We start from the raw sequence: 15,247 nt of genomic DNA, 5'->3' as shown, positions 1-15,247 counted from the left end.
GGCTCTAAACTCACATGGGGCATCAGTCTCTACTAAACTAGCCATCAAGAATAATCAAGTCACAGCTCACAAGCAACCAAAGCCCAAACAGACGTGAAGTGCAAATGTGCTAAAAATACATGCCATGACAGATTTTTCGCGACAGGCTACTAAAAGAACTACTATGCCACCACAATATCAAAACAATGACTATCACATCACAAACTCAATCAACTAAGAGCCAATCTCAACAGCCTTCAAGTCTCATGCAAAAAGAATCCTACTATTTTTTATTTATTTTTTATTTTTTTAACAAAATAACGAACAAAGTGATCTCCCCCTCCAACTTGAACTATTCAATGTCCGCATTGAAAGCATAAAAAAATAAATACAGGACAGAAACATAAAAGAGAGGAGAGATATCACCTCGAAAAGGAGGGGCTAAGCAGAGTAAACTATAGAGAGAGGGAGACCCCCCAACTTGGATCGAACAACCTGCAAAATGTTAGCCTCCAAGACAGCAAGAAAAATAACTAAAAGAAATAAATAAATAAAGAAATAAAAGGAAAGCAAAAAATCATCCACTTTCTTCACGCGAAAGACACGAGTACTACTTTTCTCCCTGGCCAAAGACTGTGTTTCCCTATTTGTTGGAAGGATAATATGCATAGGATTCAACGATATCTTGAGAAGTGGTACCATCATCTAATAGGCTGTCACTCCCTCTAGGGCTGCCAGATTCCTTACCCACCACTCCGTTTGTGAAGCAATCTCCACAGAGTTTGGACATTGAAATCAGATGGTTCAGACAGAATTCTCGCTGCTAACTACGCGCCTGCCGTCAGACCCAACCTCCTAAGTACTACATACATAGCTTCGACCAGGTGGCTATACCAGACCATTATGCTAATTTTTTTTCCTTTTCCAAATTTCTTTTTTTTTAAATTTTAATGCTTAACAAGAAATAAAAGAACAAGTATACAAATATTGTGCCCAAAACCCAAGTCAATGATGGGTACCCCTATTGCTAGGGGCCGGGTCCACTTCTTAGTGAAGACAGTGGTACGCGAAAGCTACACGTCGGAACGTAGCCCAATGACTACACAACAGGGTCGTCCGAATAAACAGGATCGACCAAAATCTCATCAGGTTCACCTACTTCCACATATTCCAAAAATGGCTTTAGACGCTACCCATTAACCTTGGAAACATTGTTATTCTTGGGGTCACAAACATCTACCGAACCATTCGGATACACCTTATGCACAACGTAGGGACCATCCCACCGGGACTTCAACTTACCGAGAAATAAATGAAGGCGCGAGTTATACAGTAACACTTTCTGACCAATAGTAAAGGTTTTGCGCTGAATATTCCTATCATGATATGCCTTAACCTTAGCCTTACAAATACTCGCGCTCTCATACGCGTCATTCCTAATCTCCTCAAGCTCACACAACTAGAGCTTCCTATGGGCACTCGCCTCTGGCAATCGCGTGTTCAATGACTTAATGGCCCAATAGGCCTTATGCTCCATCTCAACAGGCAAGTGGCATGCCTTACCATAAACGAGCCGGTAGGGTGAAGCACCTAACACGGTCTTGTAAGCAGTGCGGTAGGCCCACAAAGCATCGGTCAACCGAAGTGACCAATCCTTCCTATTCGGGTTCACGGTCTTCTCTAGAATCCCCTTAATCTCGCGATTCGCTAGCTCAGCCTGACCGTTGGTTTGGGGGTGATAAGCTGTAGACACCTTATGAGAGATGCCGTACTTACTCATTAATGCCCCAAAAGACCTATTGCAAAAATGCGTGCCCTGATCAGAGATAATGGCACGTGGCATGCCAAACCTTGACAAAATATTAGTTCGTAAGAACTCCAGCACGACCTTAGAATTACTGGTCTTAGTGGGAATTGCCTCAACCCACTTGGAAACATAATCCACCGCTAAGAGGATGTACTCATAACCGTATGACCCCGGAAACGGACCCATGAAATCAATGCCCCAACAATCGAAAACCTCTATCACAAAAATGTTCTGAAGGGGCATCATATTCCGCGAGCCAATTTTACCTAATTTCTGACACCGATCACACGACTTACAAAAGACGTACGCATCCTTAAATAGACTCGGCCAAAAGAAACCACACTCACTGACCTTGGCGGCGGTCTTCTTTGCGGAGAAATGACCTCTGCACGCCTCGGTGTGACAAAACTCTAAAATTCCCCTTTGATCAGTGTCGGGGACACACCGACGCAAAAGTTGGTCCGCGCAATACTTGAACACATATGGATCATCGTAGATATATTGCCGGACCTCTCTCAAAAATCGCTGCTTCTCAGCTGTGGACCAATAGGGTGGAATTTGCCCAGTCACCAAATAATTGGCGATATCTGCAAACCATGGGCACGCATTAGCAGCAAATAACTGCTCGTCCGGGAATGAATCCACATAGGGGAGATGAGAGGTGGGGTCCTCAAACTCCAGACGAGACAGGTGGTCGGCCACTACATTTTCAACCCCTTTCTTATCCTTAATGACAATGTGAAATTCTTGTAGCAAAAGAATCCACCGGATAAGTCGAGCCTTCACATCCTGCTTGGTCATTAAGTATTTCAAAGCCGCATGATCAGTAAAAACCACAATTTGCGACCCTACCAAGTAGGACCGAAACTTGTCTAAGGCAAATACCACCTCGAGCAATTCCTTCTCGGTGGTGTTATAGTTCATCTGCGCCTCATTCAGCGTCTTGCTCGCATAATAAACGACGCAGGGATCTTTCCCTCGCCTCTGCCCTTAAACCGCTCCGACTGCATAGTCGGAGGCATCACACATCAACTCAAAGGGCAAACTCCAATCCGAAGGCTGAACAATCGGCGGAGTAGTGAGACTCCACTTTAATGTATTGAATGCCTCCTCACACGCGTCGAACCACACAAAGGGTGTATCCTTCGACAACAACTAACACAACGGTCGGGAGAAGGCACTGAAATCCTTAATAAAACGCCGGTAAAAACCGGCGTGACCTAAGAAAGACTGGATATCCTTGACAGTCTTAGGAGAAGGCAAATTCGCAATCAAATCAATCTTCACCTTGTCCACCTCAATACCTTTGGATGAGACAATGTGTCCCAACACAATTCCTTGGGTCACCATGAAGTGGCACTTCTCCCAATTAAGCACAAGCTGTTTCTCCTCGCACCGTTGCAAAACCTTTCCCAAGTTCTCGAGGCATTCGTCAAACGAATCTCCGAAAACTGAAAAGTCATCCATAAACACCTCCACGATCTTCTCTACCATGTCGCTAAAAATTCCCCATCATGCACCTTGAAAAGGTTCCGGGAGCATTGCACAAGCCAAAGGGCATGCGACGGTAGGCAAACGTACCATAAGGACACGTGAAGGTGGTCTTCTCCTGATCCTCCATGGCTACCTCAATTTGATTGTAGCCAGAGTACCCATCCAGGAAGCAATAAAACGCCCGGCCAGCCACTCTCTCCAGAATTTAATCAATGAATGGGAGAGGAAAATGGTCTTTCCGGGTGCTCGCATTGAGCTTCCGGTAATCGATGCAAACTCGCCACCCGGTTTGAACACGGGTCGGCACTAGCTCGCCCTCGCCGTTTCTCACGACGGTCACTCCTGCCTTCTTAGGCACCACCTGCACTGGGCTTACCCACTCACTATGGGCTATCGGGTAAATAATACCCGCATCTAAAAGCTTCAGCACCTCAGCTCGAACCACCTCTTTCATATTGGGGTTCAGACGATGCTGAGGTTGCCTAGAAGGCTTCACATCCTCATCTAGAAAAATGCAGTGTGTACACACCGTTGGACTAATTCCCTACAAATTTGCTATTGTCCAGCCTATTGCGCCCACGTGCTTTCTCAACAAGGCAAGTAACTTAGCCTCTTGATCCTCCTCGAGGGATATGAGGAAATCACTACCAGAAAAGTATCATCGCCTTTAAGGAAGGCATACTTAAGCGTGTCCGGCAGAGGCTTTAACTCTGGTTTAGGCGGCTGGACTGACGATGGGAGAACTTTAGGAGATGGGGCGCCTAGCGGCTCAGGAACTAGGTTCCAAGCGGCGCCACACACATCCTCTACTGCAAGCATCTCCATTAAACTCCCTACCTCTGGAGAATCTAAAAATGACGCCTCTTCGGTGGTTAAGGCTATCTCCAGAGGATCCTTATTCAACACACTATCGACATGCTCTTGCACTAGCGTGTCGATCAAACTCACCTCATATACTTCCTCATCATCCTCAACCCGACTATCCACATTGAAAACATTCACCTCCATTTTCAAGTCCCCAAACGACAATTGGACTTGTCCAGTTTTGCGATTCATAACAGCACTGGAAGTAGCAAGAAAAGGACGGCCAAGGATGATAGTAGTCTTCTCAAAGACCTCCAGTATTGGACAAGTATCTAGGACAATGAAGTCGACTGGAAAAAGAAACTCGCCCACTTGAATTAGAACATCCTCCACCACCCCCTTTGGAATTCTCACACTCCGGTCAGCCAACTGTAGCGTGACCGGTGTGGCTTTCAAATCGCCTAAGCCAAGCTTCAAGTATACCGAATAGGGGAGCAGGTTGACAATCGCTCCTAAATCCAGTAAAGCCTTATCAAACTTTTGGCCTACGATCGCTATAGGGATGATGGGACAACCAGGGTCCTTACACTTGGTGGGGATCTCAGTTTGGAGAATGGAGCTCACTTGCTCCGTCAGAAGCACTTTGTCCTGACTCTTGGTTCTCCGCTTCGACGTGCACAGATCCTTCAAGACCTTAGCAAACTGAGGAATTGCGTCAATGGCTTCCATCAAAGAGATAGGAAACTGAACTTTCTTGAATAATTCAAGCATTTGAAAGTTCACATTGACCTTAGGTTTCGCCACCAAGCGATTTGGATATGGAGCAACGGGTGGCGTTGGAGTCGTGGGGGCCGCAGTTGTAGGCACTACCACTTCAGGAGACTCCATCTCTTTTTCTACCTCAGGAACACTTCCCAAATCTGGAATGATTGCTCGAATAGCTACCGGTACCGGGGGTGGCACCGATTTTTGCTTTGGGGACAAATCTTTGTCAATCACCTTCCCACTTCTGAGAGTGGTGATCGCCTTAGCATCTTTCAGACTGAGATTCGGATTACTTGGGCCAAAAGAATCGCCCACATAATGGGTACCAGCGGCATTGACTAAAGGTTGAGAAGGAAACTTTCCCTTCTCCTGTTGGACTTGTCCAACTGCCGCCGTCAACTGGGTCAATTGGGTCATAATGTCACCAATTGCCTGTTTGGTTTGTTCAGTGAAACTTAACTGAGACTGCATGAGAGCCTTCATCATCTCATCAGTCTGCTTATCCCGCGGGGGATGGTTTATGCCTGGGGGTGGTCCAAAAGATGAAGGACCGAACCCCTGCTGCTACTGAGGTGGGTAACGAAACTGGGTCATTTGGCCTTGAGGAGGCCAGAACTGCTGAACTTGCGGCTGAGGTGGTGCTTGGGGTTGCACCGGGGCTTTTTGATCCCTCCAACTCAAAAGTGGGTTTTGGGCCCACCCTGGATTGTAGGTATTTGAATAAAGATCCCAACACTGGTTAAACGCGTTCACCTCAGCCTGGTTACTATGGTATGTGTCTTTGACAATGGGAAATGCGGGGCAAACAGTGATAAGATGCCCCGGACACTCACATAACGCACACACCTCTTCGACTCTCACCTCATTCGCCTGATGGACTTGCTTAAGCTTCAAGTCCTCTAATTGTTTAGCCATCTTGTCCAGCTGAGACTAGACATTGTGCTCTCGCACACTAGAAGGAAAAATGCCAGACCCACTGGGTCCCTGTGCAGCCATGGCCCTATCACCGAGGTCAGAAGGTTCCCAACTTCGGTGTTTCTCGGCCAACTCATCGAGAAAGTCCCATGCATCGTCCGAGGACTTATCTAGAAAATCCTCTTCTTTACAGAGGTACTCCATTTGTTGGACAGTAGCAACATTCAAGCCCAAATAGAAAAATGACACCAACTGGTGTTTCACAAAACCATGATGCGGTAAGGACAAAAGCAAGTCCTTGAACCGCTCCCAGCACCTTAAAAATGACTCGCCCTCTTTCTGCTTATACGATTGGACTTGGCGAGTCAGGTACTTTGATTTACTTTTCGAGAAATATTTTTTGTAAAATAAATCTCGGATAGCAGCCCACGTCCTGAGAGATTGTGGCTTCTGCATCCGCAGCCACTTATCCGCATTGTCCCTGAGCGAGGCTGGGAAAAGATTAAGGCAAGCATTCTCCCATTGAGTAGTGGTGGCCAGGGTGCGCACCAACCCCTCGAAATGACGAACGTGCTCATACGGATCCTCGTTCTCCTTCCCATAAAACAGGGGAAGGGCATTATGCGTACCAGGTTTAATGGTGAAAGCATTACGTACTTCCACCGTCTCGGCTGGTAGAACTATTGGACTGAGAGGAGTGGTCCTCTCAGGATGCATGTGTGCACGCATCGACATCGGTGGCTCTGCTATTGGTGGCTCAATTATTAAATCAACGAAAAGGCCACCGATATCAAAAGAATCACCACTAAAAGACTCCCCCTCCACGATTACTCTCGGCTTTCTCTCTCTCTCAATGGCTACGAGACGCCTGGTATTGTCTCGGTAGTACTTAGGCTTTAGAGGTGATTGCTTTCCTACGATGGAGGATTGTGCACCTCTACCTATGATGGCTCAAACAAAACTAAAAATAAAAAAAAACATAAAAAAAATAAAACTAACTACCCGAATTCTTTAACACACGTTACCGTCCCCGGCAACGGCGCCAAAAATGCTTAACCGATTCCTAGTCCTAAATTAATGGGTTGCCCCAAGCGTAGGGCGGAGACCAACGTAGCACAATATCCGGTAAGACCGGAGTCGAATCCACTAAGGACGGTGAAATGTGTGTTGTGAAAACTCGGGTTGTAGTATTAAAAATAGCTCTTAGGTAGCCACCCTTTGTCTTTTAGTTGATTAATAAACTAATACTAACAGATAACTTGCTCAAGTAATTAAAAAGAGAGGCACAGTCGTAGGGAATCCGGCGCTCGCTACCCAATCAGAATCCACTCGCTTTTTAAAGTTCTAAAATGGTTAAATTTTAGGGAGAATTGGAAACTCCGAAGAATGCGAATCCTACGGTTGTCGGTCCCGTACACAGCGACGAACAGATTTTGGTCCCCCGTTCCCGCTCACATGAGTCCCGACAATGCCTCGGATTCGTCCAACGGACGTAGTTTTTACCAACTAAAATTATTTAATAAAATTAATGTACGGAAACACTGCGAGACGAATCCTAATTAGGTCGCGATGCGCCTTTACCCAACGACCAAACCTTAGAAAAACTACTCACTCATTATTAAAAATAAAAGGAATAAAACCCTAGAATTAATCATGCTTTTAATACGTGAGATGAAAAAAATAATAGTTAAAAGATCTAAATCAAACGAGAACCAACGAATAACTTTAATAAAGAACAAAAATTAAAACGAGTTATTAAAGTGCGAATAATTAAACAAAACTTTAAATAACTTGAAAGGAACAAAATATCCAAAGAAAACTAAACAATACTCGGAACCAAAGAAATCAAGATGGCAACCCCGTTCCTCGATTCTCCTCGCGGCTCCCTGTCCTATTTTCCTCTGTTTCTTTTTCTTCTGTAAAAAAATAATGGAAGTCGCACGGGAGTCCAAGAAAAAGATATCCAGCCCCGTCCTTTCGTCATCCTTTTATAAGTGATGAGAAGAGCAGACCTAAAAACCCTTCTTGTATGTGTAAAACTGTGGGCCATGCTTCCACCCCAGTCAAACAACTCTATTCCAATCCCTTAGTTAACCAATTAATTTGGGCCCACCTCAATTGCACTGCTTCCTACTAATCCAACTTTCAAGACCACGTTGTACTAATGGCCAATATTAAAAAGGCCCAATCCAGTACATTGGATATTATGCTACCTGTCTTGATATTCCTTGTGATTTGATCGGTTCGTAATCAATGTCGTCCATTAACGCGTTATAAACTTGAAATACCTACAACACATAAATTACGCATTAAGCTCCGAGTAACAATATAAATGGACTTAACAAAGATAAATTAAGGGGCGCTAATATGAACATTTACGCGCTTATCACCAAGACATGCCATTAATGTAATATTCTTTACAGATCATAAATCATTAGCGACTCCAACAACTCGACACGACTCACTATTACCAATCTCCATCATCTGTATTTTCACTCCTTGCGTTACAGTATAATACCACGAGGGTTACCGTAATACCACCCCTTGCGTTACAGAGAACCCTAACAACTTGGATCACCGTATTACCACCCCTTGCGTTACGAGACCCGCTTGAGTCTCCGTATTACCACCCCTTGCGTTACGAGACTCCCCATCTCAACCTTCGACCCAAACAACTACTTTCTTACTCAATATGCAAACTAGGACTTTCTCATCAACACATTCATGCAAGAAACATCATACATTGTGCCAACAATACTACCACTATGCCATAAACACTCTCAAGCAATCAATCAATCAGGAATTTACATTTTAACGCGGTAATCAATAAAATTCCTATTCGTTCCTTACTAACGAAAGGCCAACGGATCAAGGATGACATCAAATAATCGAAGGAAGTCAATTAAACATGCTTGAAATAGGTTAGGAGGTGTCAAAAAGGGTTTAAAAGTGATCGAGAATCAAAACGGTAGAATCAGAACATGGGAAACTACCCAGAAAGCCATGGAGTATCGATACAAAAATAATTGTATCGATACGGGACCATTACAACAGCTTCTGAAGCTATTGGAATGCATATTTCTTCAGCGTATCGATACACCAACACTTGTATCAATATGGGGACATTACGAGCAGTGATTTTGTGCAGAAAACTCAAAGGCCACAACAACGAAACAACCAATGATTCAAGGCACGATTTCTACACTTAATCAACTTATAAACACATAAAAGAGGTAAAGAAGTCCCTACCTCGCAACAATAACCAAGTTCAGAGCGATTAGAGCGAGCCCTAGCTTTAAAGACTTCGAAATCAACCCAAGAGCTTTCTTTCGAGCTTGACCCAATGAATTCTAAGTTCAAGAACAAGAATGGAAGGTCAAATGGAAGTTGGTTCTTGAGGTTCTTGAGAGATTGAGTGAAGTTTTGTGAGAGAGAGCAAAGAGTGAGTCGAGAAAGGGAAAGAGGGACGACGTGAGAAAGAGAGATAAAATGGAGAAAAAAGATCCTCTACACACACACACACATCCCACTATTTATATCCTTATATCTTTTAATCACACACACACTCCCACAATCTTACATCCTTTCACTTAAATCCTCAATTCAATTAACCCAATTAAACCACACTTTCTCAATTAAGCATTTAATAAATATTTCAATAATTAAAATTATCCGGGTCTCTACAAATCGCCTACTTGGAAGGCGCTCTCACTGAGAAACGCAATGGGAGCGCATTCCCATTGAGACGGGATCGTGCTCCTATGAGAGAGAGAGAGAGAGAGAGAGAGAGAGAGAGGGTACTGACCGTCAGAGTCGAAGACGACGAGGCATTGCAGCAGCAGCTGCTGCTCAGATCTGTTTCGTCTGATGTGATAATTTTAGGGTTATATTCTATATTTTGCTTTGGGCCATGTGTGGGCATGGGCCAGCATTCTTACTATTTCTAATAATTGTGCATGAAAATATATATTTTTCTGGTTGATATAAATAAAAAAGTATGGTATCATTTAAAGAAATATATAAAATAAAATATACATAGGCGCTCCCAATCTTAGGAGCTTTTGGGTACCTCTGCTCCCCCACTCCAGCTCCCGCTCCCACTTTGTGCAACTAAGAATAAAACATCCGTGTAGCATGTGCATGCAGTAATCAAGTTTTGCATGGAATTTTCAGGTTTATCATGAAAAGAAAGGGCATGACCAATCTATAAACCACATGACAACAAATATAAAAATTGTAGTTAACCTTTAGAAATGCTGGAATGAAGAACTTACCCTCCAACATTCTCAATCCTTCAAGGCCAACAAAAAAATCATGAAAGTGCATCATCTGTCAACACACTTACCAACCATGCAAACCAAATAAAAGTAAAAATAGAAAAGAAAAGGAAAGAAAAACTATGCCTTCAGTTGTGAACATCCACCCCAAAGAGAAGCTTTCAAATTATAATTCAAGCTAGCAAAAACTATGGAAAAAATAAAAGAAGAGAGAAAGAGAGTTGAAAAACTGAAATGTTGCCGAAAGAGAAGCTTTCAAATTATAATTCAAGCTAGAAAAAACTATGAAAAATATAAAAAAAGAGAAAAAGAGAGTTGAAAAACTGAAATGTTGCCGGTGTCCGAGCACAACCCAAGATATGTTCCCCCCCCCACACACCCAATCAAAGCAATGGAAATAAAACAATCATGGGAGATATAAGCACCATATATGATATTGTCACCCATCAACTAAGTTGAGAGAGTGGTTTTATGTGAAATGGGAGATGAATGGCGAGATAAGAGACATGCACGTTGTGGTGTTGTCAAAATATCTCAAAAAATAAGAAACGTATTTAAATTGTCGTTCTTTTCATCTATAGCGACAAGCCAAGGACACGCATAATACATTTGAACCACTGAAATTGTAATGACTCAGTTGCCCACAACTAAAAGCAGCAAGTGAAGAAAAACAAGGAACAAAACGGCATAAAATAAAAAGTGAAGTGAAGTACAAAACATGAACTTAAAATACGCGCGAAAGCCAACATGAGGATTTCCTTTCTATATAGGGTAGATATGAAATAATCCGAGGGCAAAAAGGGTCTTTTAGAGCGTACTAGCAAAGGTATACATGCTTATGCACATTGCAAATTATCATGCTTTCTCCAATACATTTAAGGTCTATGATTTTTATCTCAGTCTCATAAAGTGTTCTCTAGCCGGGTTGCCAGTGGGCTTTGTTTTGCTTTGTTATTGCAAATGAACTCCATGTACTAGTAGTGTTACGCAGCGCTCTAAAACAAGGAATTAAACAGCGATCCGATTACGTCCGACTAACGATTAATCGCTCGAAGGTGGCCGACTGCCCGACTAACGCCTAGCGACTTTTAGAACATTGGTGTTAGGGAAACAAACAACCCCACAGATATTGCATACATTGATTATTAATGTACCAACTGCAGGAAATTTTGATGTTCAAGTTGCAACAGACTTGTCTTCTTGCATCTTCACAACATAAAGTGTTGCAAGTGCCTGATGTCTTTTTGAATCTTGAGCAAATGACCTTCAACAGGGTTCACAATCACATATTCATACAAGATATGCCTATGATAATTGTCTTAAAGTAAAATCTACAGAGTCCCAAGAATATATAATAGATATCATGATAAACTTATTTTATTGAACTTGCATCTAAAAGGCTTGTTCAAATGCCTTAAGGAATTCCATGGCAATGTAGGTACAGATGGTGGAGGCAAATCTGAAAATATAGATAAAGCCAATTGAAGTAAATAATGGAGCAACCTAGAATAGCAATACCCTTAATTTGTCCCACGCTGCATTAGAAAGTAGGTGTGCTACAAAAGAATGGAAGGGATTAAACACCTTTTGATCAATAAATTGAGTGGGGAGTAGGAGCTGCCACAATCTTATTCATGGCATAAGAAGAGAGCCAATGATCCTCCCAAAATGACAAGCCACCAGTCATACCCCACCACCCCCATTATGCCTTTTCTTAGCAGTTTAATAGTTTATTTCCCAAGTTCCATTTTTTCCCCGAGCAAGTTGTTCTACATTGACATACGCTTTTACCACTGTAGAAGGGGATGAAGATAAGATAGAATAAGCAATAGTTACCATTCGTAGTGGAAAACATGAGCACTTGTCCAGGAAATACTACAGCTAATGTAGTTGAAGGACTAAAAACTACTCAATTATTTGTTTTTCTACATTATGATTGTCCCCAATTGGTGTCAATTTGATATATGAATTTGTAAATTCCTCCCATTTTTGCTCCTCATAATGTAAGCCTAAACTCTTCCATAAAGCATATCTAGAGCAGATCATACAGCCCTTTTTATCTTCAATGAATTATAGACATGCATTCAAATAAATTAAATAAATGGAAAAGGGATGCCCTTAAAATTGGATCGTAACTGGAAAAAGGCATCCATTGCTCATCACCAAACTGGAAAACCTATATCACTTAAACCAAAGCAATAGTGGAAGATATTAGATTGCCCACCTTTGGTGACAATTCATCTGCTGCAAATTTGCAAAACAACATTTTAGATCGAAATCGTACCCAATAGCCTAAAGATCATAGTTGTTTATGATTGGCAAAGATATGAGTATTTCCCAAGTACATGCCCATAGAACCACATGTAGCAGGCAATGTGAGAAATAATGTTGCACGGACAAGAGAGTAAACCATAAAAAGCCAAGGGGAAAGGAAATTCAGTTTTAAAAAGTGTATACTACATAGCTTGATTTTTGGCATCTCTCGTACCTAGTTTTCGAAATTTGAGGAACTTGAGTACTGAGGAGTGGATTGTGTATTCACTTTCCCTTGGACAGATGCAAATTGCTCAAGGAGATTCCATCTTAATTAGGAAACCAATTACTGAAAGTATATATCTACGCTGCTACTCGTTGAGCGTCAGCAAACAGTTAGGTCTAGAAATTCATCAAATCCTAGCCGTCTACTTTACTACTAACCATCATTAACTATTAACAGTATTCGATCCCTTTACGTGTAATTCTAATTTTGAAGTATTTTCAGGTAAAGTGGCGTTAAATACACAGAGAATACAAAACCAGGGAAAATCAATCATCTGAAACTACAAAGATTAAAAAAAAATATTAACTCACGGTATTAAGAAGCAACAATCAATCATAAATAGCATGCAGAGATCATAAAAAAAATTATTAAAGCAAGAAAAAATCTTAATATGTGCCTTCCAGCCTTACCTGTTTTAGTATCCATGGCTTTGTGACGATCAAAGTTCGTCTTGTAAGAAGCATAATGCACTTCAAAAAATTTGGTTGATTTTTCCTATCCACCTGCTCAATAGGAAAAAAAAAGGCACTCGTTAATGCATAATACCAATTTGTAGAGGGGAGCCATGAAAGCAAATGGATGCAACATTGATTTTGTAAAGTGAATAACACTGAGGATTTCTTCATCCAATCAGTGTAGTTAATAGATTGAAAACCAATACTTTGCTAAATTACCAGACCAAAATCAATTACCGGATTGAGTTTGGAACAACTAAATACATCACATATAAAGGTTTTGAAAAAATGAGAGAGAGAGAGAGAGAGAGAGAGAGACAGAGAGAGAGAGAGAGAGAGAGAGAGAGAGAGAGAGAGAGAGAGAGAGAGAGGGTCTATCATGAAAATCGGCACCAACAAATATAAGATGTCACTAAAGTTTGAAGAGATTCGAACCTTTTGAAACACTCAAACCAATTGCACCTCCAACAAATTTAAGATCCCAAACAAAGCTGTGTGCAATTAACACACTCCTGCTAAAAGGAAAATGATAGCAACCAATTGGACAGCCCCATAGTTATAGCAGAACTCCCAACTTCTGCTCCGATGGCAAAAACTAACAACCAACCCATTTAGAAATTCCTAAAATATAAAACAAAACAATCTATAAAGCCATACTCCCGGGAAGCACAACCTGCAATAAATCGCAAGCAACTCAGAGGACCAAAGCGAACCGCATCACCTCCTGCCCAAGACATGAAAATTGAAAAGTCAGCATGTAAAGAGAAAATACGACCAACTTGGCAAAACGGAGTAGGTACTAATGATAAATTTCAAAGTGATGGAAAAGCTCATCCATCAAGAAAATGCAGGAACAAAGAACTTACCCTCTAAGATTCTCAATCCTTCAAGGCCAACAAAATATTCATGAGAATGAGAAAGTGCATCATCTATCAATATAACCAGTCATGCAAATCAAAGTAAGAAAAAAAGGAAAAAGAAAAATGAACATAAAAATAGAAAAGAAAACGAAAGAGAAACTAAATAACTATGCTTTCAGTTGCGAACATCCACCCTAAGAGAAGCTTTCAAATTATAGTTCAAGCTAGTAAAAGCTATGGAAAAAAGAAAAGAAGAGAGAAAGAGAGTTTAAAAAATGAAATGTTGCTGGTGTCCTAGTAGAACTCAAGATATGTTATTTTTCCCCCTATTAATGGTCCAAACTATTAGTCCTGGAAAGCAATGGAAATAAAACAATCAAGGGAGATAAAAGCACCATATATGATCTTGTCAATATCACCCATCAACTAATTTGAGAGTGGTTTTGTGTGAAAGTGGATATGAATGGTGAGACAAGAGATGTGCATGTTGTGGTGTTCATATCTTAAAATTTAAGAAACGTATGTAACTTCTTGTTCTTTTCATCTATAGAAACAAACCCAGAACACGCATACTACATTTGAAACACCAGAACTTTAATTACCAAATTGCCCACCATTAAAAGCAGCAAAAGAAGACAAAAAAGGAACAAAATGGTGTAAAAAAGCATATGTGAACGACAAAACCAGAACTGAAAATACAAGCGAAAGCCAACCAAAGAATCTTGTAGGGCTTATCATTGTCACGCCCCGAATTTTTAACATAATAATAATAGCATTTCCAATAAAAGTCTAACGCTGTAATACATCATAATACCCCAAAATGCTACTCCTAATTCATCTGAGAGAAAAAGATCAAGTTTAAAAGGAGTTACAATATTGGCACCTCGGCCAAATTTCCAGTATTAGTCAAAGACGATACATTTAGCGATTACACAATCTCCAAAGTCAAAAGAGTTCAAATGAATTTACAATTTCATCTTTTCAAAAGGGAGTATACAAAGGATGCTAGAATAACTCTTCGATGTCAGCTTTCAAAAGCTATGATGTCAAACAAGCACTCCATGCACTCTGAAATCAATGCCCTTGCGATGTACCTGAAAATGATGATAGGTTGAGCTACACTAGCCCAGTAGAGATTACTATGCTCAAGCTATAAGCAAATGAGATGATCAATGCATCGAGAGGAACACAAGCAACAACAAGATTTCCATATGATTGACAATAAGGACATGAGTCTTGAAAAAAAAAATTCTCCATTCAACTACAAGTAGCGTAAGGACCTCCAAAGTTCACCATATTCGTTAAATTATGTGTTTGAATCTCATTTCCAGGCATTCGGAACCCCGTGCGTC

General features: G+C 41.4%; 1 long non-coding RNA gene across 1 annotated transcript; it reads right to left on the bottom strand.

Moving 5' to 3' along the window:
* Positions 1-11,066: 11,066 nt before the first annotated feature.
* Positions 11,067-14,627, bottom strand: LOC131316124 (uncharacterized). Its single transcript, XR_009197010.1, has 3 exons — positions 13,471-14,627; positions 12,991-13,083; positions 11,067-11,305 (listed from the first exon to the last, which is right to left on the bottom strand). It is a non-coding gene; the product is annotated as an uncharacterized LOC131316124 (long non-coding RNA).
* Between the last annotated feature and the right edge of the window lie 620 nt (positions 14,628-15,247).

Source organism: Rhododendron vialii, chromosome 2a, assembly GCF_030253575.1.
Source record: "Rhododendron vialii isolate Sample 1 chromosome 2a, ASM3025357v1".
Classification (NCBI taxonomy): domain Eukaryota; kingdom Viridiplantae; phylum Streptophyta; class Magnoliopsida; order Ericales; family Ericaceae; genus Rhododendron; species Rhododendron vialii.
The sequence above is the reverse complement of the archived record's forward strand: the minus strand, read 5'-3'. Positions and strand labels throughout refer to the sequence as shown.